This window comes from Orbicella faveolata, unplaced genomic scaffold (genome assembly GCF_042242905.1).
Source record: "Orbicella faveolata isolate gen_17 unplaced genomic scaffold, um_ofav_v1 contig_12, whole genome shotgun sequence".
Classification (NCBI taxonomy): Eukaryota; Metazoa; Cnidaria; class Anthozoa; order Scleractinia; family Merulinidae; genus Orbicella; species Orbicella faveolata.
The window spans coordinates 11891942-11919192 of NW_028301539.1; the positions used below are offsets into that span (position 1 = coordinate 11891942).

General features: G+C 39.1%; 2 pseudogenes across 1 annotated transcript; both read right to left on the reverse strand.

The window, feature by feature from the left end:
• Positions 1 to 239: 239 nt before the first annotated feature.
• Positions 240 to 26451, reverse strand: LOC110054407 (uncharacterized; annotated as a pseudogene). Its single transcript, XR_016205435.1, has 24 exons — positions 26187 to 26451; positions 25726 to 25837; positions 25338 to 25376; positions 24000 to 24113; positions 17819 to 17905; positions 17387 to 17557; positions 16759 to 16877; positions 16186 to 16264; positions 15495 to 15554; positions 14645 to 14728; positions 14142 to 14242; positions 13668 to 13739; positions 7004 to 7061; positions 6534 to 6584; positions 6073 to 6177; positions 5522 to 5594; positions 5287 to 5393; positions 5114 to 5203; positions 4794 to 4946; positions 4193 to 4260; positions 2920 to 3766; positions 2718 to 2799; positions 2350 to 2435; positions 240 to 1955 (listed from the first exon to the last, which is right to left on the reverse strand). The product of XR_016205435.1 is annotated as an uncharacterized LOC110054407 (transcript).
• LOC149116674 (uncharacterized) lies at positions 26277 to 27207 on the reverse strand (annotated as a pseudogene).
• Between the last annotated feature and the right edge of the window lie 44 nt (positions 27208 to 27251).

Genomic DNA, 27251 nt, shown 5'->3' on the forward strand with positions numbered 1-27251 from the left:
TAAAGTTGTTCAGATTCCTTCTTCAGCGACTGGAGTTTGAGATTTCCCCTTGGGGTGCGTTATTTTAAAATAGGCTTTTACTAGCGACTCGGCCACATGAAGAAAGTTCTTATCTTGTGTTATCTTACTTCAGAATAAATCTTCTAATACAGTATAGCAATTTGTTCATCCAATTTGTTCATCCCTAGTTTTGTAACACAATTAAATGCACTCTACAATTGTGAAAATAGTTTAAACAATTTAACTAAAGCTCGTTCTCTTTATTGAATGATCATAAATAGTAACATTAATGCACAGCAAGTGATTTAGACATGTAAGTTTTTTTTTTCTTCTATTTAACGAGAACCTAAATTTATAGAACGTAACAGCAAAACTATATAACTATCGTACCAAAAAACGAGTTTAGCTCACCTAAATAATTATTTTAACGACTAGAACTTAATTATCATAAATAAATCTATTTTGTAATTCTTTGCAATACAAAAACGTCAGCTTAAATTGCGTGTAACTACATGTCTATATCGTTGTAAATTGGTAATATATTTTACATGGTAATGATTTCAAAACGTAACCACTCACTCCACTGTGTGAATGAGATTTTAAAATATATTGATAATTTAGCTTTTCTTGCCGGGGCTGCGCATTTTTTATCTACAGACAGTATCTAAAACTTCATTATGCATCTCCTAGAGACAAAATTTGTTTCCAACAAGGGAAGAGTTATAAGCTTTAAAATGCAACTTGAAAATCCCGCAAGAGAGAATTCAAACCACAATTGGAAAGCAGATCATATGAAAATTTGAGTAAAATTGCTTCGAATGAGAAATACAAGGCCCTTGCAAGCATTAAATCATCCATTTTGATAAATGAACACAAACAATTATTCCGATAATTAAAAAAACCTTTTTAGCAAGCTTCCAATTTTGGTTCCATTTGTTAAATGCACGACCACATACAGCGTTCTTGAACGAATAAAACCCATTTGCTGGAAGATGAAATTGATTGATTGTATTTATGAAGTATTCATTATTTTTCAATATGTTTTACATGGCAACAACATGACAGATTTTCAAAACTTTTCTTTCCTGACACACACAAGCAGTGAATTCTCTTTCCAAACGCATAGCTGTGTTTGATAGCAATCAGTTTCACCCATTCCCAAGCCTCGTTCCTTAGATTTATCTCTCTATCTTGTGACATTTCTCACTAATGAGTAAAACCAATGACAGTTAGGCTCGCTAATTAATTTCCACTAAGTTCGGTTTGACTCACGATACGTTCGACGTCTGAACCGAGACTCGGAAACTCCTCTGCTAAGTTTGTAAACGCATTTAGAAAAAAGGACATTCATTGAAAACCCTTAAGGTACATTGATTACATTTTGAATAAAAAACAGCATTTAGACTGTGAATTATCATCTCGTAGATTTTCACCGCACTAAGTGGATCTAACAACAGACTTTCACAGAAAAATAATGACATTCCTAGAAGTCGCGATACTACAACACACCATGGGGTACTTAACAGAATAAACATCCATGTATGTATCTTACAGTGTGTTTACAACAAAGTCACTTAATGGAGGGACTACGATTGTGTTTCTTAACTATGTTCGGGAATTCGTTTTATCGTGAAGAATTCTAGTGTATGTAAAAGGTGTTTTCGTGACTTTCAAAGACGCGTAGCCCGATAAGAAGTCCTTGTAGGAATCTCTCCAGTTTCTTCTCTTTCCCTAACGTAAACTCCTGTCGTGACTTCTCTTCGAGACATACTGCTCTTAGGAGAGATATTCCCCTCTCGTACCGTGACAGCTTCTATCGCGGAGGAGTCCCTTGGGGGTACATTCTCACTTGGCAATAGAGATCTTAGTCGAGCTATTTCACAGCGGGCTTGGTACAAGTCAGCGGTCTGCTGCATGGCTGCGTCTTTGATGGCGCGGTGTTCACGCTGCAGTAACTAAAGAAATATGCAAGCTCTAAGTTCACAATGAAATACCCTTGAGTAAATAAGTAATTACTGGAGGAGACCGAATTCAACAATTGCCTCATAATCCATTTTTTACGATGACTAAGAGTAAAGATCATAAAAACAATGTCACCTGTAAGGAAACCACGGACAAATGTGATATTAAATCAGAAATTTCTGTAGGGTTTTGGTTCCTATGAGAATACTTCCTTACCCTCCACGAATTGCGAAATTAAGTAATTTCAGTCTTTCTCGTCGCTGCTAAGCTGGGATCTCTCATAGTACATTCATTCATGTGATTCTACCATACCAGTTTCATCATATTTGCATGCACATCCAATTAAATATCACTGATATAACTCTCGGTCACTAGATAACAACTTACCACGTTCTGTCGAGCCAGGTCAAGCTTTTCACACTTGAGCCTTGATATCTCGTTTTTAAACATTTCCATTTGTCTGAAGGAAAATGCTGAAAATCAATGCGAAACCAAGAGTTAAAAATTGACTGCATAAATGCTAAGGCGTCAAACTATCTCAAAACGTTGTAATCAATAAAAAAAACAGTACAGTTTCAATTATTTCCGTTGATAAACCAGCAATAAAAGTTAACGAAAACCTGTTGATGCTAGCGGTGTACAAGAAAGTGGTTTTTATAGCTACGAGTAATTTTGAATACCACGTTTGTTTAACGTAACACAATCAATGAACTAGTTAGCCAAGTACGTCAGCAATCCCACTAAACTATACTCACCAGTAGAGGACAAATCTTCAGTCGAGTTTAAAGCGCTGCCGGTGTCTAGTTTGGGCAGTGATGGCGGTCGTTCGTCAAACACCTGAGAAGAAGCAGTGATACTTTTTTCAACACGTGAAACTTAATCACTACAATAGACGAAAAATATAAAATTGTTAAGAGGAAAGCAAGGGGCGGGATAATGCGGGTTCAAGTTACTGACCTGTTCCACTCTCTCGGACTCAGGGTCTGTTGGATCAAACATCATAAGGCCAGGTGGAACAGAGCGTGGCCTGTTTGATTCTGACACATCAAACAAGGGCGAAACGATGGCGGTTTTCTTCTGCTTTTGTACAGGAACTGGACTCGAGCCCGCTGCGGACGCAGACTGTGTATTGACAGTAGGGATATCTTGCGCTTTTCTTCGGAGATAAGGCGAGCTTGTCGGTATGTCACGCTCCTTTCTTTCTTCTCGGGATTTGCGAACGTAATGTATAGAAGATGTGCTGCTTTCGGTCGCAATTGAGCTTGACTGAGTGTAGCCTTCAATTCTACCAACATCCACGCTGTCCGGCGTGTCCGAGCCCCTTCGGTGACAAGTCGGAGACCGATCGTACGTCGTAAGTCTAATTGGCTCGTCCGACTCATCTTCGGGCCCCGAACGGTATCCGCCGACATACCGAACTTGGTATTCTCCTGGAGAGCTTCCCTCGTAAGATACTCGTGAAAGTGGTGATTTGTCGAGCACTCGAGAAGGAGTCCTATAGGTACGATCATAACCTTCTAGTATAGGCACTGACTGCGCATGAGTCATGTTCTGGGGCATATTCGACGATAGTCGAGGTGATCCTGCAGAATCCGAAATCTTTTCTTTCCGTGGCTCTGGCGTCCGTGAACGTGTGTTATGTTTCCTCGGAGAATGAGCTTCCTCGTCACGATGTCGAGACATCTCGGACGTGTTCGATTCAGAACTGGAATCGTCTGCCGCGTAAAACACAGGGCTGCTTTTGTTCTGCTCTTGGATGAGAAGCGACTCCATACTCTTACAGCGGCCCTGAGGCTGCTCAAGGCTGAAAACAAATGCATACACAGGTAAGATATCGACAGATACACAACAACTAAAACACAGGGAACAATTGGAGAAGACTGACATCAATTCTTTTTCAAAATTGCTTTTAACAGTGTTTGTATGTAAGCTGTCGTTCATTTCTGAGAATCTAGTGGTGTATCAAGAGAAACTAAGCGATTAATTTCGGTATTCTCATCACCTGTTTGATTAACAATGTATTGAGAAAATAGATGTGGATAGCTTTTGGAAATCACAGGGTAAAAATCTCTTTCTCGAGAATTACATGACATCGATGTTCCCGGTATGAGACTGTTACACTTGCTATCACCTTTACGGACGGCAATAGGCAGTTTTAAAAGTTAAATAACTGCTCTGTTTCTCTACTTTTATTAGTGTCTGTCCAGCTACACTTATTGACTCGACTTACTTCTTTGGTGGCTTAGGAGCCTTCCTGGGCGCTAGCAGACCTTGTGCAGATTTTCGTCTTTCCTTCGCCTAAATGGGAATAAAAATCACATCACCTCTACATCAATGATGAGGGTTCAGGAAGGCAATTATGAGGCGCAGTAAGGAAACCGACTGAGTGTGACCCAGAGGTTGAGAGCGGTTCAAGCTGTTCTAGTACAAAGCACTTTGCTTACTGTCTAGCATCCGATTCAAAAGATGTTTCAGCAGTAATACTTGCATAATAAGTTTCGGCCACATGTTTACACCGTTCGTGACCACATTGCTCACTGGGAGACACAAAACGACTGAAATAATTGTGAAAACACATTGAACAACGTGTAAAGCTCTTATATGCTGCCATTTACAACAAGCTCGAGATTCTCCATGAATTTCTTTAAAAGGTAGTGCAGTGGAACTCCACCTTACAGTCACCCCGTTAATACGGCTACATTTTCATGGCCCGTGTTAACGGGGTTCCAACGCACTAAAGCTATTGCGTTACATGAACACGACGGAAAAAAAGGAAGCGAGATGACAGTGAAATTAACAGAGAAAAGCATTGCATAGGTTTTCTTGCTCACCCTCTTGGCCCAGGTCTTAGGAAGGCTGTCATCGGAGTCCACGTCATCTGATTTAGTAACACGTGGCTCTCTCATAGAAAAGGTGCGACTAACAGGGCTGCCTTTACGTAACGCATTCCTGATTTTCGATATCTTGTTGCTCCTCCGTGGAGTCTAAAGCCAGATACACACACACAATTAAAGATTGGTGATATGGCATTAAGACATCCTCTAGTTGATGATATTATTTACTCTCATCAGCTTGTTTCTCGGCATTGTATTTACATAATAAGGAGATATCAGACGTTGATCATAATAACAATCCCTAGCTAGAGCCTTACCACCTCCTCCCCCACAGCATCAAGAATCAAAGCATTCTTTTCAAGTAAATCTTTAGCTAATCCTCGAAGTAGAGTGGAGCGTGTTCGGTCCTGAAAAAATACATAGACAAAAAATAAGTAACATGTAAACGGCGTACGGGTACTTAATAAGATTAGAATATTATTAGACTCACCGCTAATTTGGCGAACTCTGCACTGTTGTAAGCTGACAGCTCTGCATTTATCAGTTTGGTCAACAAGAACTTGCGAAATTCAGGGCCCTACAAACGACCAAATGATGCTCATCATGACAGGAAGCTCAACATTTGGTTTTAATAAGGGAATGAAGGAGGACACCAGGAAGGACAGACAATGAGGGTTGGAAAAAATGTTTGAACGGAAAAATCGTGCAACATCGCAGTGACAAACCTTTTTTAAAAATTGCAGGATTTGGTAGTTTGGGCCCAAAATGAGGAACATCTTCACGAGCTGTCACGGACACCTAGAATGACATCAACAATTTTTGAACTAAATAAACTAGCTTCACACAATCGAATTACCAAGATCATTTGGTTGGTCGGTTGGTGAGATACAGAGTATGTGGAAGTTGACCCTCATTCAGACATCACTAAAAACAATTAGATAATGAGCGCGAGCTTTCTTTTGCGTGACATAAATCTCTCGAGTCATGATCTAATAGTTTTGATATTAACCTACTTGTCGACTAGTAAATTATGTAAATCTTCTTCACAGATACATCGAATAAACGAAAAAGCTACCGCCATTGCACACAGCCAGTAAGTTGCGTAGCTTAAAAAGGAATGGCATTCGTGATAGAACACTAGGACTTAAATTATTTCTTCTAATTCATAGAATCAGTCCACTCAGGAACAACGCCCAGCACCAAAACAAGAGAATGTTGTTCAACAAACCCTGAACTGGGGAAAAGACGCATTTGAATTTCAAAACATATACCACACCTTGTATCTCGTGTTGCTGGTGTTTGGTTCCTCGACTTGTACTACTATGAAGACGTGTAGAAAATGCGAGCGGATAGAAACTGGTGAAAATGGCGTGTTCTCATCCTAAAGGCAATCACAAAATTGCTTGTTAAAGAAAATGAAGACCTATCCATCACTGAATTCTCCTACACCGCAATGTGCATGTGCCTTCAACAAGAAAATACAGACCCAGCTTTTATCCTTCTCTAAGAAAAATATTCTTCCAGTTGTTAACTGAGGCTGTGAAAAAAAACTTTCGAGAACATAAATTTGTAAGGGAGCAAACTAGCTAATGCTGGTCTGACAACTGGCATGGCTTTACCTTATTTATGTTAGAAAAAGAATCGGAAACAATTCGAATGTTTCCACAAACGTCTGCCAAAAATGGCTTACTTGCTCTCATAGTCATTTAAATAACTAGAACACTGAGAGAAACTTACCTGGAAAACTATAGCAACAATATCATTGCCGATGTGCCTCTTTCTTTGAACCTTGAAAGAGAACAAAAACAAGATCGGTAAATCTACAACATACATGTAACCATTAGGTACACAAGTTCAAGCCTTTTAGTTCAGATTCCAATTCTTCTAACTGAATTCAGTTCTGGGAATTTGCTGAGAAATCAAAATAATATCTCCTAGTTGATAACTGCACTTGTTCTCGTCACAGATTTGCTTTAAAATTCACAGAATGATATTGCAAAGAGAAATGAAACCATCATTATTTAGAATAAACGGTGAATTATCCAAGTGTAAACGAATGTGCTTGTCAGCAAGAAAACGGAGACGCTAACACTGAGTTCATCAGGAAAACGATGATAAACTAACATATCGGTAACACTTCCTTTTAAAGCTAAACTTGAATTTCATTGACACTGATTATTTAGAACATTCAAGTTTTTTCTCCATACCTGTTGGTTGTCCCCACTACTGTACGGTAGGAGTGTTGAGACGTGAAACATTATCTCTCTGCAATGAAAAATAAAAAGCCATGATATAAACATGTTAATAAGTGGTATTCAAGCATGCCACATGACCAAAGACAAAGTACCGCACAACATTACACCAGCAAAAATCGATAGTAAAAATGGGAATGGTAAGTAAAAGTAAAATGGGATAAAATGCGATTTCTTGTAAATGCCCAGGAAATAGGCAAGCTTAACAAGTAGTTGCAAAAACCCTGAGTAGTGTACTCCAGTCTGTCACAATGAAAATGCATTTGTAGTTATTTGAAAACAAAACCAAAGCCATTCCAAAAGGTGATTGGCTCACACGACGTTTTCTCTGCCATTCCATTAAATTCAGACATATATAATAAACTAATATATAGACTTAGCCAAGCCTAAAAACAGAGCTCCTGAACCGGGTTGTTGAAAACCAGATTAAGCTAACCCAGGATAAGCGAAAATTTTTGAGTTTTTTTAACTTTGCAGTGAGGTTTTCTATTCATATTGTTTGGCCGTCTGAGTTTGAATAATCTCAAACTACACAAAAGATGAACGGTGAAAAACATTTTTACACAAGAAAAATACATATTTTGGTTAACTTTTAATCCTGGGTTAATATTAACCGGCTTCAAAACAACCCTGCGCTGATTAAACAGTAAGTAAATCCGGCTTGAGCCCGCGATCTAAATTGAAAAACCAGTACTTGGTTGGCGGTCAACTTTAAGAAAGCACGTGATATCCATGAGCTCAAAACTTGAATCCGCGATATGGTCACGTGATACTGATCAGCAGATACCCTGTTTTGACAGGTGTGAATTGATCATAGCATGGATGACCAATATCAAAGATGTACGCTGTAAACCAAGGCTACGTAATTATGAACATGTCTCGGCACAGGCGGCCCAGACGTTGAATACGATTAATACGTGACATTATGCTGTTGGCGATTGCGTTACAATTTTAGCCGTTTATAAGACAATGTATGAGAATGCTTCGAAAATTACTCTAAATGCTACGTGTAGAAAATAATTTGAATAAAATAACTTACCTTGTGTTTGCATTGCGTTATTTTGATGAATCTGGGTTCCTGGAGGTGGTTTAGAGCCATTTAGGCGAGTTTTACTTTCTGGCGGTTTGCTTCCCCTAAAGAGAAACGAAAGGCTGGCGACCCACTAGCCCGACGGCCCGCACTCAAAGCTCCGTAAATTCCACAAAAATGGTCTAATCTCGTCAAAATTGCCTCATGGCAGCCGTCGATAACTCTTCTTCCCATTCGCCTTCTCCCAAGGTTGCAAAGTTTATCTTAACTGCCCGAGAATCGGTGGTTTTCAAGCTCTTGCTTTCCATTTCTGCTCCGTCTCGATCCGTAACCGATTATCTTGGGCACAGGATTTGAATTTCTAGCTTAACGACCTCGCCATCGTGACAAAGTCGCCTCCAACCGTCGAGAGGCACGGGGCATTTTTTGATCATGAAAATTGCACCGTGCCGAGGTGTTAACTGAAATTAGCGCCTAAAAGCACTGTTAACTGCAAAAATACAAGGAGCAAACAATGTCCAGCTGAATTTAGCGCCTAAAAGCACTGTTAACTGCAGCGAGAGATGGCAACGAGTAACTGACCAATGTCCCGTGCCTCTCGAAGCATTGTCATACATTGTCTTATAAACGGCTAAAATTGTAACGCAATCGCCAACAGCATAATGTCACGTATTAATCGTATTCAACGTCTGGGCCGCCTGTGGTCTCGGTCAACTTATTAGCTGGAGTATCGCCGCCATGTTGCGACATTGTGAAGCATATGCACCCACAAGGACACCGCGGAAATACGTTTTTTGGGGCGCGATACAGTATTTTGCTGGTCAGCGGTACACCTTAACAAAACTACAAAATGCCTGCAACTTTTACATTGTTTTCGCAGCGAGTCTTGTCGACAGTCAAAAAGATACAAAACTTAGAGCGCACACTTTAAACTTAGCTTTTAAACTCCGCTCATTTGTTGGATAGTTCTCAGTTAATATTATATATTGTGCCAAAGCCAAACTGAACTTGCACACGGTGTGAAATTGTTGTTGTTTCGTGAGAGTTCATGCTCGCAAGCGGCGAGCCAGTGGCAATTTACGTTACGATGTGCGCTAAGGCTAAAACTAAGCAGCTTTTGTGTTGCTGTAGCGGTGTTCTGAGGACATCAACTTCTCAAGTTTGTTGAATTGATGGGCTTGAACCGTGTGAATCGGTATGTCAACGGCATTTCGATCAAATTCGTCGGGAAGACATGCTCGTGTTCGTCCACTTGTTCGATTGGGGGCACTCGCGTAAGTAAACCCGGTCATCCTGTCTCCACTCGGTATTACCGAATTATGGACCAAGTGGGCCGAAATCGAAGCAGTGCTTCGTATAAATCTTGAAACACGTTGGTGTAACAAGTGTAGGACTGAATCCCTAAAAGGGTTCAAAATCTGGCCTCAACTCGGGGAAGAATTCACCGAGGTATGTTTTATCATAAAATATCCAATTTTAATTATACTGTACTTCAGTAAGCTTAAGGCTGGCGAAAATAAAATTTTAAATTTTCATGTTTATTATTGTTTCTTTGTTTCTTGTCATAATTTCGAATTGTTGCAGTTCTGTATTTTGCTTTTAGCGCCTCTAAAGTGTGAAAATTATTTTAAACTAGTTGCATAGCTATTAGAGTTTAGAAAAAAAGCTATTTAGCTATTAGAAAAAACCACAAGTACATGACATCTGATTATCTTAAGATGGCAGAAGACATGGAATACAAAGCTGTTAAAAGGGTAATTAAAAATACATGCATATATTATTGCAAGACAATAAAAATACCATAAAATCTGGGTAATAACAACTTCCAATTAAAACTCAATGAATGAATTTCATTTTTAGTTATAAATAGGTTATCCCCTCTGTATTCACACAGCAATCTTCTGATTGTAAGGCCACCCAGATAATTTCTGACCACATTACCTTAGAGCCTGAGACTCTGTATAACTTTCTAAGATTAATATTTGTTTACATATTACTATTATCTGGATTTCCCAATAAAAAACTTCTTCTATTGTACATTTTTTTCTATTTTGGCTCAGCAAAAATCCTTTTCGATACTGTCCATGGATGATTTCCACAACACCAATGCTGTAAAAACACCAACTGAGAGAACACTGACCAATGCTCTCCATATGACAACTCCTCTCCTGAACATTCAGCCATCTGTTGATGGTGGGGAGAGGCAGGGGGCTGGAGCCTGGGAGAATATGGGGCAGGAGCCCGGGAGAATAGGGGCAGGAATCCAGAGAGAAATGCAAAATGCTAATTTTTGTCATTCATTAAGGCTTCAAATACTTTCAAAAACAAGAACTGAAAATGTTACTTGACTTTCATTTAGTGTCTTTAGAGACTTCTAGGCCGACGGGCAAAGAAAAATTTACCCTTGGGCTCAAAATGAGGCCCAAAATGAAACCCTTTGACAGTGGTTATGTCATAGGTCATTCACTTGAAAGACATGGGTAAGAGTAGCAAGGCTGAAAACGAAGGAAAAGGAAATGCCCAAGGGGTGTGCAGCTAAATGACTAAGATGTGTTTTGAGTCTCTTAATTTACAGGGGTCAGGAGTAGGACAAACAAGGGTGGGAGTCAAGAGATAGAGGTATGGGAAGTGGGAGAACAGGGTATGGGAAGTGGGAGGTTCTGACTCCGCTGTCTCTTCCCCCACTGATGCAGTACCTTGTCCAAGTGGCCCATCAGGCCAGACTTATCTTGGGTTCTGTAGCATGAACGGACTAGGAGTATTTCTACTACCCCCTGCCGGATAGGATGCTAGTCGATCACAGGGTTACCCCCAGCATTATATTCACCAGTACCCATATGTACACCTTTGTGGAGAGAGGTACCGTGAGAGTAAAAGTGTCTTGCCCAAAAACACAACACAATGTCCTTGACAAGGGCTCAAACATGGACCGCTCGATCCATTGCTGAGCGCACTAACCACAAGGCCACTGCACCTCCCACCTTGTCCCTTAGGCCTAACCTTAACCCTAAACCTAAAAAAAGGAGTCTGTAGATTTCAGTCAAGTTTATCTCTTTTATCACTTGTGTATTTGAGACAATTTCTAATTTCCTCGCTTTCTGCCATTCAGTTTACAGTACCAAAGCCTGATTTTAAGTGATTCGCAACTACTGACGGAACTTGTTTTTGCAACTTACAACTTCAGATTTTGCACAAAATTTCTCACTGGAGAAAAGCAATGTTGTAGAACTTAAGTGATGAACTAAATGCAATGAATATTAATTTGTAAGAAATGTATCTGTTCTTTAATACATGCTTTTGTGTCTAGTATCTGAGTTGGATGTAGCGAAGATATATTACCAATGGTTTGTAGACGACAGTAAGCCAATTCAGAGACACAGTGACATAAACAAACCCACTTGTTAGTCAAATATCACAGGAAAAAAAATAAATACATATAATTATATAATTTATTGCCATCAGGTGCTATAATGTCTTGTAATAAAGTAGTTACAAGTTAAGTAAGAATCTTACAGAAGGGAGGATGATACAATATTATGACTAAAGGGATCATAATTAATTTCATATTGATTCAAAGCACGTGATATGTACATGTCTGATTCACTAAGCACATACAATGTAAAAATTATTTTGTAGTGATCGAGCAAAGCTCATCTGAATTAAATTAAATGAAAGGAAAAACAACAACAGTCAATTATTTATATCAGTTGATACACTGCGCGTGTAAGATAGGGAAATAGAAATCAAAAAGCTTCAAATGACTGAGTAAACAAAATAAACTAGTGGGTTTCATAATTTGAAGAGTTGATTACTGCCTCTCTGAAATGTTGAATGTCTTTTCAGCATCAAAAGATGTGAAACTTGACCACATCCCATAAGTGGAAGCGGTTTCGTGTAAACAAATTCAGGTGTTTGGGCATTTTAAAATATTTAGTTACCTGTGCATATATGTACAAGGAAACGGTCTTGAAAATTTCCACGTACTATCAACATGTAATCGACGTAAACAAAAAAGACCTCAAGCGAGGAAAAATTGTCTATGAACCGAACATATTGAGCGGTCTTGAATGTTTTCAGTATTTCCAGCGTTCGCTACGGCCAGCAAATCACAATATTTTCGATTTCTACTCCCTTCGCAAACGCCACCATTATATATAAATGTAGGCTCAAACAATCTTTAATGATAGAGAAATATCTTGTGAATGAAATGAACAAATGTTTTATTCTGACAGCAAACGGCTGGTACAAAAAAATTATTTCACCTGTTCCAAAAGGCGCAGAAAGTCAGAAAGGTGATAGAAACGCCAAACAACCCAGTCTTTAAAGACAAATTCTTATCAAAGTTTCTTTGACGCGTTGCGAAATATAATCTAAGGCCCGGTTCATACGTCGCATTTCTGCCGTGTCGAATTCAATTCAACGAATTAAATTCGACAGAAATTCGACGTCTGAATCGGCTGCCGCATTTCTGCCGCACGTTCGACTGGTCTTGTCGCATTATCCGACAGAAATGCGACACCGATTCAGACGTCGAATTTCTGCCGTGTCGAATCTAATGCATACATTATCTTAATGTATTGAGCATGCGTAAATGTGTTCCCGCCAAAGAAAAAGAAGAAACTTGGCCATTCTCGACCCAATGCAACCTGAGCATATTGCAACACATACTGCTGCGTTGTCAGCCTTCTTCTTCTTGTTCCATTGGCGGACAATTTTTAGCAAAATTAAAGTCCTTCGTCGCTCAGTCCTTTCGTCCACCATATTGAATACTCCACGTTTAAAACATTTTCCGCTGGCCGACATACCCGACGGTATAAATTCTGAATTAAGTGCGACACAAGTGCGACGTATGAATCCACAGTCGCATTTCTGCCGCACTTAATTGAATTGAATTCGACACGGCAGAAATGCGACGTATGAACCGGGCCTAAGTGAACAAGCACCACATGTCGGCGCAAAGTGAGTGTGAATAAAACGGTCCCGACTCACATGTACCTTAACCACTTCATGCAAATTACACTTTTAATCCAACTAGTCTTCAAAATCCTTGCAAAAGCTTCATACAGAACCAATCTTCTGCTTTGCTGGATACCCATCGTTGTTTTCGACAATTCTGAGGCGAGGGCGACTGAAGCAACACGATCCAGGCTCGAGTCAGCAAACTACACATTACCCAACACAAAATGACTCCCCTGTACCCCTATTCATTACCGGAACATTGTTTGAGTATTAAAAACCCATTTAAGGACGTCAAACTCACCAATAACGAGAAGTATCAAGGATATTTTCGACCTTAAAACGAACCAAAATACTGATCTGGGAGAACTGATCGATCGATCGAAGGACAGCACAGCCTGATGGTGATGACCACTGACCAGTTACGGTGACGTCAAAAAACGTATTTCCGCGGTGTCACCCACAAGCAATATTGCTGGCCATTTTTACCACGAGAAAAGCGATTCACAGATTTCTATGAGTATGGGGCTCCACTTGGCGGCCTTTTGGGCTGCTGGAGCTCTGCTATTAAGAAATATTAAATGAAGGATTTCAGAGAGCACTCTTAGAGATACAAGTACCGGTAGTTCTTACTTAGAATCCAAGACTGTGTGAATAGACGTTTCTCCTGTTTGGCCATGCTTCACATCCAGGCCTCCATTAAACCTGGAAAAAATAACGCAAGGAATTGCACTGAGTGAAATCTTAATTAACACTGACTATAAAGGAAAGATCTGTAACCAACACGACAGAATATGTAACTAATACAAAGTATTTATATGTATGTTAAAGAGTTATAACCAATTCTGGTACTAATTGATCAGTCGTGGTATATGATTATCATATTTATAAAAAAGCCTACGTAAATAATGCACTAATTTCTATTTGGAAACTTAAAGTGAAAACAAGACAGAAGGGAATAAAGAACGTGAGTTTACTCTCCATTGTTACATGCTATATACCATAATCCATCAGATGTTTCACTGTGTTACAAAATTTTACATAAGAGATAAAATGCATACATGCACATGGACATGTAGAAACATTTCAACATAATTCACAGCTTACCCTTTGAAGTTTTTCAGAGACACCTTGTCACCTAACAACTCAAGGAACTCATTCATGCCTGCACTGTGAGTTTGATTGCAAAAATACTCCTCTTCTGTTGTCTGAAATTATGCACAACACACAAATTATTACATAGAGTGACTGATGTCACACCTGTTTTGCACATATAACTTCTGCAACAGGACTATCTAATAAATAGAAAAAATTTCCATGTTTCCACGCAGTTGTAGAAACACGAGTGGAAGTTTGGGAGAGTGAGAAATGCTGTGGGAACACAAGTCAGAAGTCGATAGGCAAGGGTTTGCATAGTTTTATCAAGTTCTCCCAAACTTTTATGGAAAAAATACACATGCTGATTGGTTTAAAATCATATTGCTGTAACTCAAAAAAAAACACACCAAAGTTGTCACAATTATGTTGTTCATAATTTTCTTTTTTTTTTTCATTTCACCATATATTTGCTAACATTTATTAACACTGTTTGTAAAATTGTGAATCATTACCTGTCCATATTTCTGGTAGATCACTCCAAACTTGAATGAATTTGATAAGTTGTGTTCATCATACTTTACAATCAGTTCTGATGCCTGAGATTCACAAAAGAAAACATAGACAGTAAGAAAAGGCAAACTGAAAACTGACAGGTAGAATAAAATCATGGAAGGAACATTCCTAATTTGAATAAAGGAAAAGTTTTGAGTTACTTGAGTCGCTAAACATGTAAATGTACATGTAAATGTGATACATGATACTAAAACGCTGTTATAACTACAGTGTTCTTTACAGTGTACTTAGATTTAAATATTTAGTGAGTAACATTGGTGCATACAGTCAGTGGACCTTTCTTGGCGATATGGTGGCCATTTTGAATTCCATTGTTTCAAATAGCTATTATGGGATGCTCAGGAGGTAAATACATACTAATATGCCCCCTGAGCATCCAATAATAGATATTTGAAACAACAGAATTCAAAATGTTTGACATATCGCTAAAAGGGTCCATAGTTAATTTGAGGAAATACCAGAGCTTGTGAACTGCAGATTGAACATTATATTACAATATCATAGATGGTTTTTCTTTCCATGTAGTACAAAGTGTCAACAGTGAAAGACTATGAATACAAAACAAATGTGTGGACGTCAGGAGATATTGAACAGGAGGTTACCAATATTACTCTTTTTTATATGGCAAGGTGGTCTTGAGGTAAATCTGAGCATTCTGATTGGTGCTTTCTTGGTCAGGATTTTACAATATATGGATCGTTTCCTCCATGGTCCTCCTTGTTGTTGACTCTACATTAAATTCAATATAACTGCATTACAATGTCTAGTGCGATTATGATAATTATGTACCTTAGGATGAGCCAAAACTTGAAATTGATCCACATTGTCTGCATCCTCCCCAAGAAGATACTGAAAGGAATTAACACAAACTGCTTACAAACACACAACATGTACACACTGCATGTTATAAATAAGCTAAAACCACAGAGCTAACCTTGTTAAATTAACTGTGTTCAAGCTCAGCCCTCAAAAGCGTCAAAAAAAAGTAAAATTTGACATTCTTTTAGTGAACATTTATTTTAAGGGAATTTTGGTACCTCTTGTCCAAACCTTCGCTGTTAAGATTCCTCTTTTAAATATATATGTCAAATTATTCTTGCATTTTGATTGGTTCTTACTTATGATCAATTGGAGACCAGACACATGGATGACATCATTAACATTTTCCAGTTTCTTTATTCTATAAAACAAATAGAGTCCATGTTGCAGACTGCATCTGTCCAGTAATCCATCACAGAAAACATGAAAATGTGATAAGAACATCAGTGACTTGGTTAATTGCCTCCTGTGTCACTTTTTTTCTTACTACATTTTGACATCATCTGAGATGAAATTTACTGAACACACTCACAGCAACATAGATTACAGCTTTTACCTGAATGAACCCCAACAGGTCACAAAGGAAAAAACATATAAGTAATGAATATACAACAGCGTTTTAGATAATTTACACAGAGCTGTTCCAGGGTATATTACTTACCTTAGTAATCTCCCTTGGACTGGGATTTTCAGATAGATTTTCTATTGGCAGGGAGTCTGCAATAGTCTTTTCAGTTGTTCTGTTAAGTACAATGAAAACAAACAATTGTCCACAGCTTAATTTTAATTACACAGTAATAATTATTATAAGTAACAATTAATAAGAAAACTTGTCATTGAATTATGTGTAATATTTAATTTTTTTGGTTTGTACTATACATAGGCACATGCAGTCTGTGACTGAAAAACTAACAGCATTTTTTGTAATGCATTACAAAAGTTGCTAGCCTATGTCAATTGAAACAGATTCAACTGCAGGTAAATCTGGCTGTGAACAAGTACCCTAATGAGCACTCAGACCCTGTCATATTCCACTCCTTCCCCCTCCTTTTGCTTGCTAGTATGATTCTGTATAGTAGAAGTCTATTTAATGGCACTTACAAACAGTTCCCAGACAAAATCCAGTAACTAGTGATCTTGTCTGTGATGCAAACTAAAAAGATGCATGTCATCAAAAGGGTGTGAGCTACATGACAATTAATAAATCAACAAAAGGCTCAATGTACAGCTGTACCTTAAAATAACTCTGATAAATCCTTGTGTGTCACAGCCATCCAGCTTTTCAATCTCTTGCTTTACAGACAAGATAACAGGACCAAGTTTCTCATCATCACAAATGAAATTCAGATGTTCCTGAAGTGTCAACAAACCAATGAAATTATTGTAATTATGATAAAACATGTGCATTGTACTGAGCCCTCTTACGATGTTGGTTAATTTTGAAAATGCAGTGTCACAACTATACTGTATTTTGATTCAGACATGTACATGAAGATGACACTTGCATGGCTGTGCTGAGTCAAAAGAACATGAACCAGAGTGTCCACTTAGTACATGAAAAATAAGACATAATTATAGGCATATCAAAGGTCACCTCAGAAACCAAAAACCCAGGGAAATCTCTTGACGTATTGTACAGCATGTCATTGTTAGATGACTGTCTTTAAATTATACCTTAAGCCACAAACATCTCACTTGACAAGTGAAGCACAATTTCAAATTAAAGTAAATAATTTCCAATAAAAGCTAAACTCAAAGCTACATGTACATGTAATTACCAAATTTCTAATTTAGACTTGTTTTATCAAACAAAACCACAGAGGACATAATCTAATCAAGCAACAAAGTCTTTGAAAGCAAACCTTTCCAATGAAATCCCTCCTGTAACTCTGGATGACATTACTTGTCTCAATCTTGCAGTCAAGATGCTTGAAATTGTGGCCATTAATGTTAGAATGGTTACTTCCTTCCAACCAGTATTCACCCCCAACAGGCAGAACCACTAAAGGATAAGGTCCACCTGCCGCCAACACCTGCAAAGCATAGGGGATGTTGATAAAACATGGCTAAAATTAACAAATCTATGAACATCAAAGGTCAAACTCACTGATGATGATCTGGCTGAGACTGTTGATCATGAGGTCTTGGAATTTGACCAATATTAGCTCCATAAAACTAACAATGGTATGTTCAATGTGCTTGCTTATTTTTAAATGGAATTATTTTGGAATACATGTATACAGTCTGAAATGTACAGGCTATCAAATGCAGTAGTCTTAAGCTATGTCATGTACCTCTCTGACAGGGTCAAGATCTCTCGGCATTGTATCCTCTTTCTCCTCTTCTGGATCAGTTTCTTCTTCTTCTTTTGAAATATCACTCTGAATTGTGATTTAAAAACATATCAGTATGCATGTAGGTCTGTGTCAGAGCCTAGTGGCCCATCAGGCCAGTGCTTACTGCACATGTTTCTCTAGTTTTTATAACATGAATCTAGATAAGGAGTATTTCTGCTTCCCCCTGGATGGAATGTAAGTATATCACAGGGTTAGCCCCAGCATTAAATTGCCTGGTACCCATTGCTACACCTAGACAGAGAGAGGCACTGTGAAAGTAAGTGTGTTGCCAGAGGGCATAACACAATGACCCCAGCCAGGGCTCATAACTCAGAACACTTGGTCTGGAGTCCAGAATAATAACCATTACGGCACAACAACTCCCAGTACAAGAACATGTAAATTGCATGTACATAATGAACATTTGTCATCAAGAATGAAAATCACTATTTCCCATGCTCCCAATGAAGACAAATCCATGTTTGAGCCTAGTTGCCCATCAGGATGTCCCTTACATGTATCCAAGGTTTTGACACCATGAAGGACCAGAAATCTTTTTACAATGTACTTCCATTTGGATGGGATGCTAGTATTAGTCTGAAATCCATTCATACCCATGGTCACTGTAAGAGTTAAGTGTCTTGAACACATTTCAGTGACCCTCACCAGGGCTTGAACCCGGACCATGTAATCCAGAGTTCAGCACATTAACAATTATGGCACAATGCCTTCAACAATAAAGATGAAAGGTACATAACATTGTTAGAAGTGCTAAAATGTGACATGATGGGGAGGTTGCTGGTGCAAATGCCTGTAAATCATCTCTGCATCAGTGAATTGATGGGATAACCTGAGAACAATGTTGGGAAAAAGCTGCAAATGTGTTACTTACTAGGAAATATCCACACCTCCCCTTCCCCCTCAGAAAGATTTTTGGTTTGAACCCCCCATCCCTCTGGAAATTCCAGTTTTAGTCATCACGAGCCAGAGCTAACCGGAAGCTGAAAAATTCGCCAGGTCCGGTTGCTATGGGGTGATGTCATTTATCTGTTAGGTTGCTGTCATCGCAAGACTTTTGCGGTTCTATTGTGGTTAGCGATAATTGCTTTCAGTGAGAGTAATTGTGTACAAAAGCAACCTGGTTATTTTCAGATATGATCTGGCCACATAATTGATATTTTATAATAAATTTTCATAACGCGGGAATATTGCGCGGTCAGATATGAAAAAAAAGACTTCGACTTCGAATGAACCCGTCATCGGTTGTTGAAAACGGATACAAAACGAGATGTGCTTCTGAGTTAGAAGATATGGTGTCTCTCTGACGCATTTGTGCGAAATTGAGCCAGTTTCCAATCGAATTTGCCTTGAGGAGTTAAAGAAGGCGCGTGGGTTTTCTTTTCACGGGAAGAGAAACAAAGGAGCTGCCCTGACTATACATGTGGATTGGTTTTTGCTTAAACCATAAAACAGCTGTTGAAAACCAAACGAAACCGCCAGCCACGATTGATTTATACATGAATTCATTCACCCAAGAACGACGGAGAGAACCAGAAAGTGTTTTCAGCTTGCGCTGCCCGTGACCAACCTCCCAGAGCATTGAATCAAGACAACAGCTTCAAAACTCAACAAGTCAAACGCACCAAGTTAAGTCTTCCGATTAATATTTTATTTATATCATAACTTACACCCATTGTCATGCTTTTAGATTGTATGGGGACTAGATAGCTACTAAAATGTTAAATCACTATTTTCATACGTGGGTTAGACCCTAGACTGAAGTCCATGGTACACCAGTTTTTCTGAAAGACGAATCCAGATATATAGTAAAATCACCATGTAGCCACATATTATAAATCCGCTCTGGTTTTCCCACGCAAACGTCTTCGCAGTATTTCCACGTTACCGAGTGCTACAGGATATTTTACAAAAACCACATATTTTTCAGTAATGCGTGACACTATAGGAAACAAAAACAGCAACAAAATCGTCATTTTTCCCTCGCTCGTTCATATCATACGAACATGTTACATATCCTTTTCTGGTTCATCCAAGCTGAAGTCCATGCAATACAGTTACTGAGTACTTCGGGATATGTAAAAAAATTGTCATAGTTATTTTTCCGTCGTGCGTGACATTATAGGAACATGTTACATATCCTTTTCTGGTTCACCCAGGCTGAAGTCCATGCAATACAGTTGCTGAGCGCTTCGGGATATGTAACAAAATCGTGATATTGATTTTTCCATCATACATGACATTATAGGAACATGTTACATATCCTTTTCTGGTTCACCCAGGCTGAAGTCCATGCAATACAGTTGTTAAGCGCTTCGGGATATGTAACAAAATCGTCATAGTTATTTTTTCTGTCGTGTGTGACATTATAGGAACATGTTACATATCCTTTTCTGGTTCACCCAGGCTGAAGTCCATGCAATACAGTTGCTGAGCGCTTCGGGATATGTAACAAAATCGTCATAGTTATTTTCCGTCGTGCATGACATTATAGGAACATGTTACATATCCTTTTCTGGTTCACCCAGGCTGAAGTCCATGCAATACAGTTGCTGAGTGCTTCGGGATATTTAACAAAATTGCGATATTGATTTTTCCGTCGTACGTGACATTATAGGAATCTGTTACTTATCCTTTTCTGGTTCACCCAGGCTGAAGTCCATGCAATACAGTTGCTGAGCGCTTCGGGATATGTAACAAAATCGTCATAGTTATTTTTCCGTCGTGTGTGACATTATAGGAACATGTTACATATCCTTTTCTGGTTCACCCAGGCTGAAGTCCATGCAATACAGTTGCTGAGCACTTCGGGATATGTAACAAAATCGTCACAGTTATTTTTTCCGTCGTGCGTGACATTATAGGAACATGTTACATATCCTTTTCTGGTTCACCCAGGCTGAAGTCCATGCAATACAGTTGCTGAGCGCTTCGGGATATGTAACAAAATCGTCATAGTTATTTTTCTGTCGTGCGTGACATTATAGGAACATGTTACATATCCTTTTCTGGTTCACCCAGGCTGAAGTCCATGCAATACAGTTGCTGAGCGCTTCGGGATATGTAACAAAATCGTCATAGTTATTTTTCGTCGTGCGTGACATTATAGGAACATGTTACATATCCTTTTCTGGTTCACCCAGGCTGAAGTCCATGCAATACAGTTGTTAAGCGCTTCGGGATATGTAACAAAATCGTCATAGTTATTTTTTCTGTCGTGTGTGACATTATAGGAACATGTTACATATCCTTTTCTGGTTCACCCAGGCTGAAGTCCATGCAATACAGTTGCTGAGCGCTTCGGGATATGTAACAAAATCGTCATAGTTATTTTCCGTCGTGCATGACATTATAGGAACATGTTACATATCCTTTTCTGGTTCACCCAGGCTGAAGTCCATGCAATACAGTTGCTGAGTGCTTCGGGATATTTAACAAAATTGCGATATTGATTTTTCCGTCGTACGTGACATTATAGGAATCTGTTACTTATCCTTTTCTGGTTCACCCAGGCTGAAGTCCATGCAATACAGTTGCTGAGCGCTTCGGGATATGTAACAAAATCGTCATAGTTATTTTCCGTCGTGCATGACATTATAGGAACATGTTACATATCCTTTTCTGGTTCACCCAGGCTGAAGTCCATGCAATACAGTTGCTGAGTGCTTCGGGATATTTAACAAAATTGCGATATTGATTTTTCCGTCGTACGTGACATTATAGGAATCTGTTACTTATCCTTTTCTGGTTCACCCAGGCTGAAGTCCATGCAATACAGTTGCTGAGCGCTTCGGGATATGTAACAAAATCGTCATAGTTATTTTTCCGTCGTGTGTGACATTATAGGAACATGTTACATATCCTTTTCTGGTTCACCCAGGCTGAAGTCCATGCAATACAGTTGCTGAGCGCTTCGGGATATGTAACAAAATCGTCATAGTTATTTTTCTGTCGTGCGTGACATTATAGGAACATGTTACATATCCTTTTCTGGTTCACCCAGGCTGAAGTCCATGCAATACAGTTGCTGAGCGCTTCGGGATATGTAACAAAATCGTCATAGTTATTTTCTGTCGTGCGTGACATTATAGGAACATGTTACATATCCTTTTCTGGTTCACCCAGGCTGAAGTCCATGCAATACAGTTGCTGAGTGCTTCGGGATATGTAACAAAATCACGATATTGATTTTTCCGTCATATGTGACATTATAGGAATCTGTTACTTATCCTTTTCTGGTTCACCCAGGCTGAAGTCCATGCAATACAGTTGCTGAGCGCTTCGGGATATGTAACAAAATTGTCATAGTTATTTTTCCGTCGTGCGTGACATTATAGGAACATGTTACATATCCTTTTCTGGTTCACCCAGGCTGAAGTCCATGCAATACAGTTGCTGAGCGCTTTGGGATATGTAACAAAATCGTCATAGTTATTTTTCCGTCGTGCGTGACATTATAGGAAAATGTTACATACCCTCTTCTGGTTCACCCAGGCTGAAGTCCATGCAATACCGTTGCTGAGTACTTCGGGATATGTAACAAAATCGTCATAGTGATTTTTCTGTCGTGCATGACATTATAGGAACATGTTACATATCCTTTCTGGTTCATCCAGGCTGAAGTCCATGCAATACAGTTGTTGAGCGCTTCGGGATATGTAACAAAAAAGCCATAGTTATTTTTCCGTCGTGCGTGACATTAGAGGAACATGTTACATATCCTTTCTGGTTCATCCAGGCTGAAGTCCATGCAATACAGTTGCTGAGTGCTTCGGGATATGTAACAAAATCGCCACAGTTATTTTTCCGTTGTGCGTGACATTATAGGAACATGTTACATATCCTTTCTGGTTCATCCAGGCTGAAGTCCATGCAATACCGTTGCTGAGTGCTTCGGGATATGTAACAAAATCGTCATAGTTATTTTTTCCGTCATGCGTGACATTATAGGAACATGTTACATATCCTTTCTGGTTCATTCAGGCTGAAGTCCATGCAATACAGTTGCTGAGCGCTTCGGAATATGTAACAAAATTGTCATAGTGATTTTACCGTCGTGCTGTCTCCAGAATCGCTCGGCATTTCTCATAAAGAATTACATCATGTACTCGAGATGATCGCTCTTGAGAGCTTTGACATAATTTTTGAGATAATTTCCTGACTGCCCACAACATTAACTGATTTTCAAAGTGTCGGTGCACATGATCTTCGAATTCGAATACTAGAAAATTCAGATTATTTTTGGAATCGCTAAGCAACAAACATGTAGACAGAGAATACCCTAAACAGGTTTCAATTAGGCATTCCGCGGAAAATCTGAGAACATTTCTGACTCTCGGGCATTTCTGGGCTGCTGGGCATAGTCACTTCGCTTACTGAATAACAGTGATAACTGAGATTAGGGAAAACGTTTCATCTATACGTGCTCCATAGCTTTACAAGAGTAAGAAATGTATCAAAAAGTCTAAGTTTTAAACTAGCGTTTGCGCCCCAACCTAGAAAACACATTGTTTCAACGTTATTTTTTCTTTTAATCCAAATGCTTCACGTCAGTCACGCGATTTCCCGAATCGCCGACTATTAAAATGTTTTGTATCTTTCTGACATGATGGAATTGTCTTACAGTAAATATAATTTCACACTTAAGGATTATGACACATTCGTGCAAAACTTGACGTGCTTTGTGGAACATAAACGATCACTGACAGGGATATGATTACACTGGAATGTTGTAAGCCACTGGATATCCCGTGGAGATGTAGGACTAAAAGTTCTACATCTCCACGGGATCCCAGGTCTGTTTTTTGGTTGCTAAGAACATCTGGCTCGTTATGAGTTCTTTTCTTTACAACTTTGGGTTTTTTAGACCTCATCCCCCTTGGAATTTCCAACCGCCCCCTTGGGGTGGGTATGGTTATTATCCGGAACCATACAATGTTAGTCCTGAGGGCACTGAACAGATGAGCTATTAAGGTGTGACCCATTTACTGGGATGCTAACTGAGATGTGAACCACTATAATTGCAGAGGAAAATGTAGTTCTAATGGTATGCAGCTTTACTACAGAATGACCCTGTTAAAACACCTGCACGTACAAGGGTTATGTTAAATAACAAACTAACCTCTTCAGCTTCGTGATTGACGTCTATCTTTTCAATAACCAATGACGGTATATACCGAGAATCTGGCCTCAACAGAACAGGCAATTCAGCTCTTTGGTCTTCAATACGATTTGACTGTAAGGTGACCACAACAAAAATATTAAGTTATTGGCATAATGTTTTGGTTCTTACTTTTGTGTACTGTGCCACAAATTTGTTTTCCAGAAACAAAAAAATTGTAAATCAGGTTTTTTCAGGACTTGTTTACCTCATATTACTGTGGTTGTAGTCCAAAACAATTAAAAATGTTTTCAAACTTTTAAAGCAAAGACATATATTACAACATAAATGAGCTTTTAAACAGCCATTTATGATTAATTCAAATTAGGTCATGCTATGCTTTTAATCACATAGTGTATATATATGTAAATATCCTTATTAGCTAAAATCATTACATGAACAATTACATTTATCATACAATGTAGTTTTTCTCTTCCTTTTCATTGGCCCAGAACCCATGTGACAGGCAAATTACTGCGTACAAATAATGGTCTGCTCATGAATAATTGTAACCACACTCTCAGGTGACAAATAGCAGATTGCTTCCCTGAACTTTCAGTAAAGTCTGCATATGAACCAAGTGGCCCATCAGGCCAGAGCTCATCCCAGTTTCTACAGCATAAAGCGACTAGGAGAACACAACACAATATCCCCAGCCAGGGATTGAACCCAGACTGCTCAATCCAGAGAGAAATGCCCTAACCATGAGGCCACTGCGCCCAACTCTGAGCTTTCAGAGAGTGATTTAAATATTTTAAAAACAAACTTGGTAATCGAATGATAAAACAATAACTGAACTCAGTTATCGCAAAATAGAATGATTTGTCAGTGTCTCCCAGATGACCACTGACAAAACACAGTATTTCTAATGAGTTATTATATACTATCTTTTTGCAAGTAAATATCAAATTAAATAGTTGGACCCTGGTAATTCAAACTTGGTTATTTTTAATTCCCCATTATTTCAAACTCAAAACTGTTTCCCTTGGATTTGCTCTTCATTCATTTACTATCAGCTATCTTGAACTCTGGCTCTTTCAAACTACAGTCATGTATTATTTGTTTCCCCTGAGAACTCAAAATAGCGGGGTTCAACTGCACAATGGTTTGGCTGCTACTTAAAACCTGTGGTTATAGAGGTACGCACAGTCAATTTTGAACAAAACCAATACAACTGTACAATGCACACCAGTACTGCTATGAAAACACAGTGTTACATGTACATGTAAGTTGCAAATTATTGTGAAAATTCAATGTACTTAATAATGATATCACCCATCTTGAGTAAACATAACTTACCAGTGCTACTATTAAATCACACAATTTATCATGTTCTTTCTGTCAGTAGAAAAAGAAATGGACGCAATCTCAGATATGAAATGTATAAAAAATTACCTCTAAACTGACAAAGTAACAAAATTTCAAAATGCATTCTGACTAGCCAATAAAAAATACTTTTGCTAAGTGATCTTAATATACAGAATAAGTAGAAAACAAATACATAAATAAATAAATAACCAACTCTAGCTCACAAATTTGCATCTGCTGTCTAAGCATACTTGCAAGCTACTTAAGACATTTTCAAGTAATGATAAAAAAAAGCATTTTTATGCAAATGCACTGCATGTACATGTACTTGTAAGATGGTAATTTAGTGATTCAGCAGCAAATGAAACTTCAAACCTACCATTTCCATTCCAGTCTCAATAAGGGGCATAGTCCGTGGATAGGACTAAGTGCCAGAGAGCCCGAAAGGACAAACCGTGAACTGTCTTTTGTCTATCTCTCATAGCCTTGCCCTATAAAGAAAACTGGCAATAACTGTTACAGCTTCTAAATCTATATATTACAAACTGTGTTACTCAAAGACAAACTTGAGATAATCATTTACACATTACAAAGAAACCCATTTGTCTAAACATAAACAAACAGAAAAACTACTTGGAACTGCTGAAGGTTAAAAGTATTATCTCCTGGTAAAAATTAATGCATTGATTTCATGAATACCTAACAGGTAACCGAAGTCAACCCCTTCATGCGCGTTGCTACATCTCCCGGGTTAGCCTTGTGGCCTGTCTCTTCCCCCAGCAGGAACACCTCCCGTTAATAGTTTCTCACATTTTCGGAGATGTTTACGGCATTTCTGACCTTTTTGAGGGTCCATCCTTCCTCTGCAGAAGGCACGTTTTGATAGTCAGGTTGGTCGGCAGCGCCTGCAGCCGAGGATGTAGGCACAGACTAAAGATATCCACCAGCCAAGGACTGGCGGGTTTCTGCCCATTTGCGTTTGACCTGGTCATATAAGGTCTCACGTTCAAGTCGTATAAGGTGCTTCCCCACACCGAGATGCCTCTGCAAAGCAGCAAATGACCGGTACAATTTGATGCATCCTTCCGCGGGGCAAGCAAATGGGACCCTGTCTTCATCTTCTTCCTCTTCAAACTGGGTGGTGGGATCTGGCCGAGAGGGGCTGGGTTCAACAGGAGATGGTGCTACAGGTCTCACCGCTGTCTTCCACTTCCTCGTTTGGTCTTCCAAATGGCACTACAATGTTAAGATCTTTTGCTCCCTGTGGAGTACCCAACCGTGCCAGCGTAGCTGGGGTGAAGAATTTTCCAGGTCCAATGTTATATTCCCGCCATGCCCTCAGTCCTCCTCCCTCGTAGGAAAAGTTGTTCAGGGACTGTGCGCCTGTCATAGTGTGTTTTTGCATCGTCTACAAAGTAGTTTGTACCTTGCAGACCGACGCATAGCAACCCTTCACGCCGCCTTGAGACGCGATCGCTGCCTTCATAGAAGCTGCCGTTACCACATCGTTTCCCTCGTTCACAAATCGCCTAGTCTCTTTATTGAGGCCATCCGACGGTCACATACATCTTTTCCCGCCTGTGGCTCACTAAAGTCATAGCGTGCAACTCTAACTCCGCTGCACTTCCCAACGCTTGGTAAGGAGAGCAACAGAAAAGCGGTGTGATAACACCCAACGTTATCCGACTTCAGAAAGGCTTCTGCAAGGTGGGGCTTTAGTCTCTTCAGAGTTGCTAATGTGTGCTCTAGGACAGATGCTACAGCAAACCAATTCTGCCGGGTTACAGTCATCAAAGAGGTGAATAAAAGTCCTTGTCTGCAAATAATTGCAAAAGAGTAACTCAACATCTCCACCAAACATGACTCGGTTGCACTGTCACGATCGTGTAGCTATTACCGGAGCGA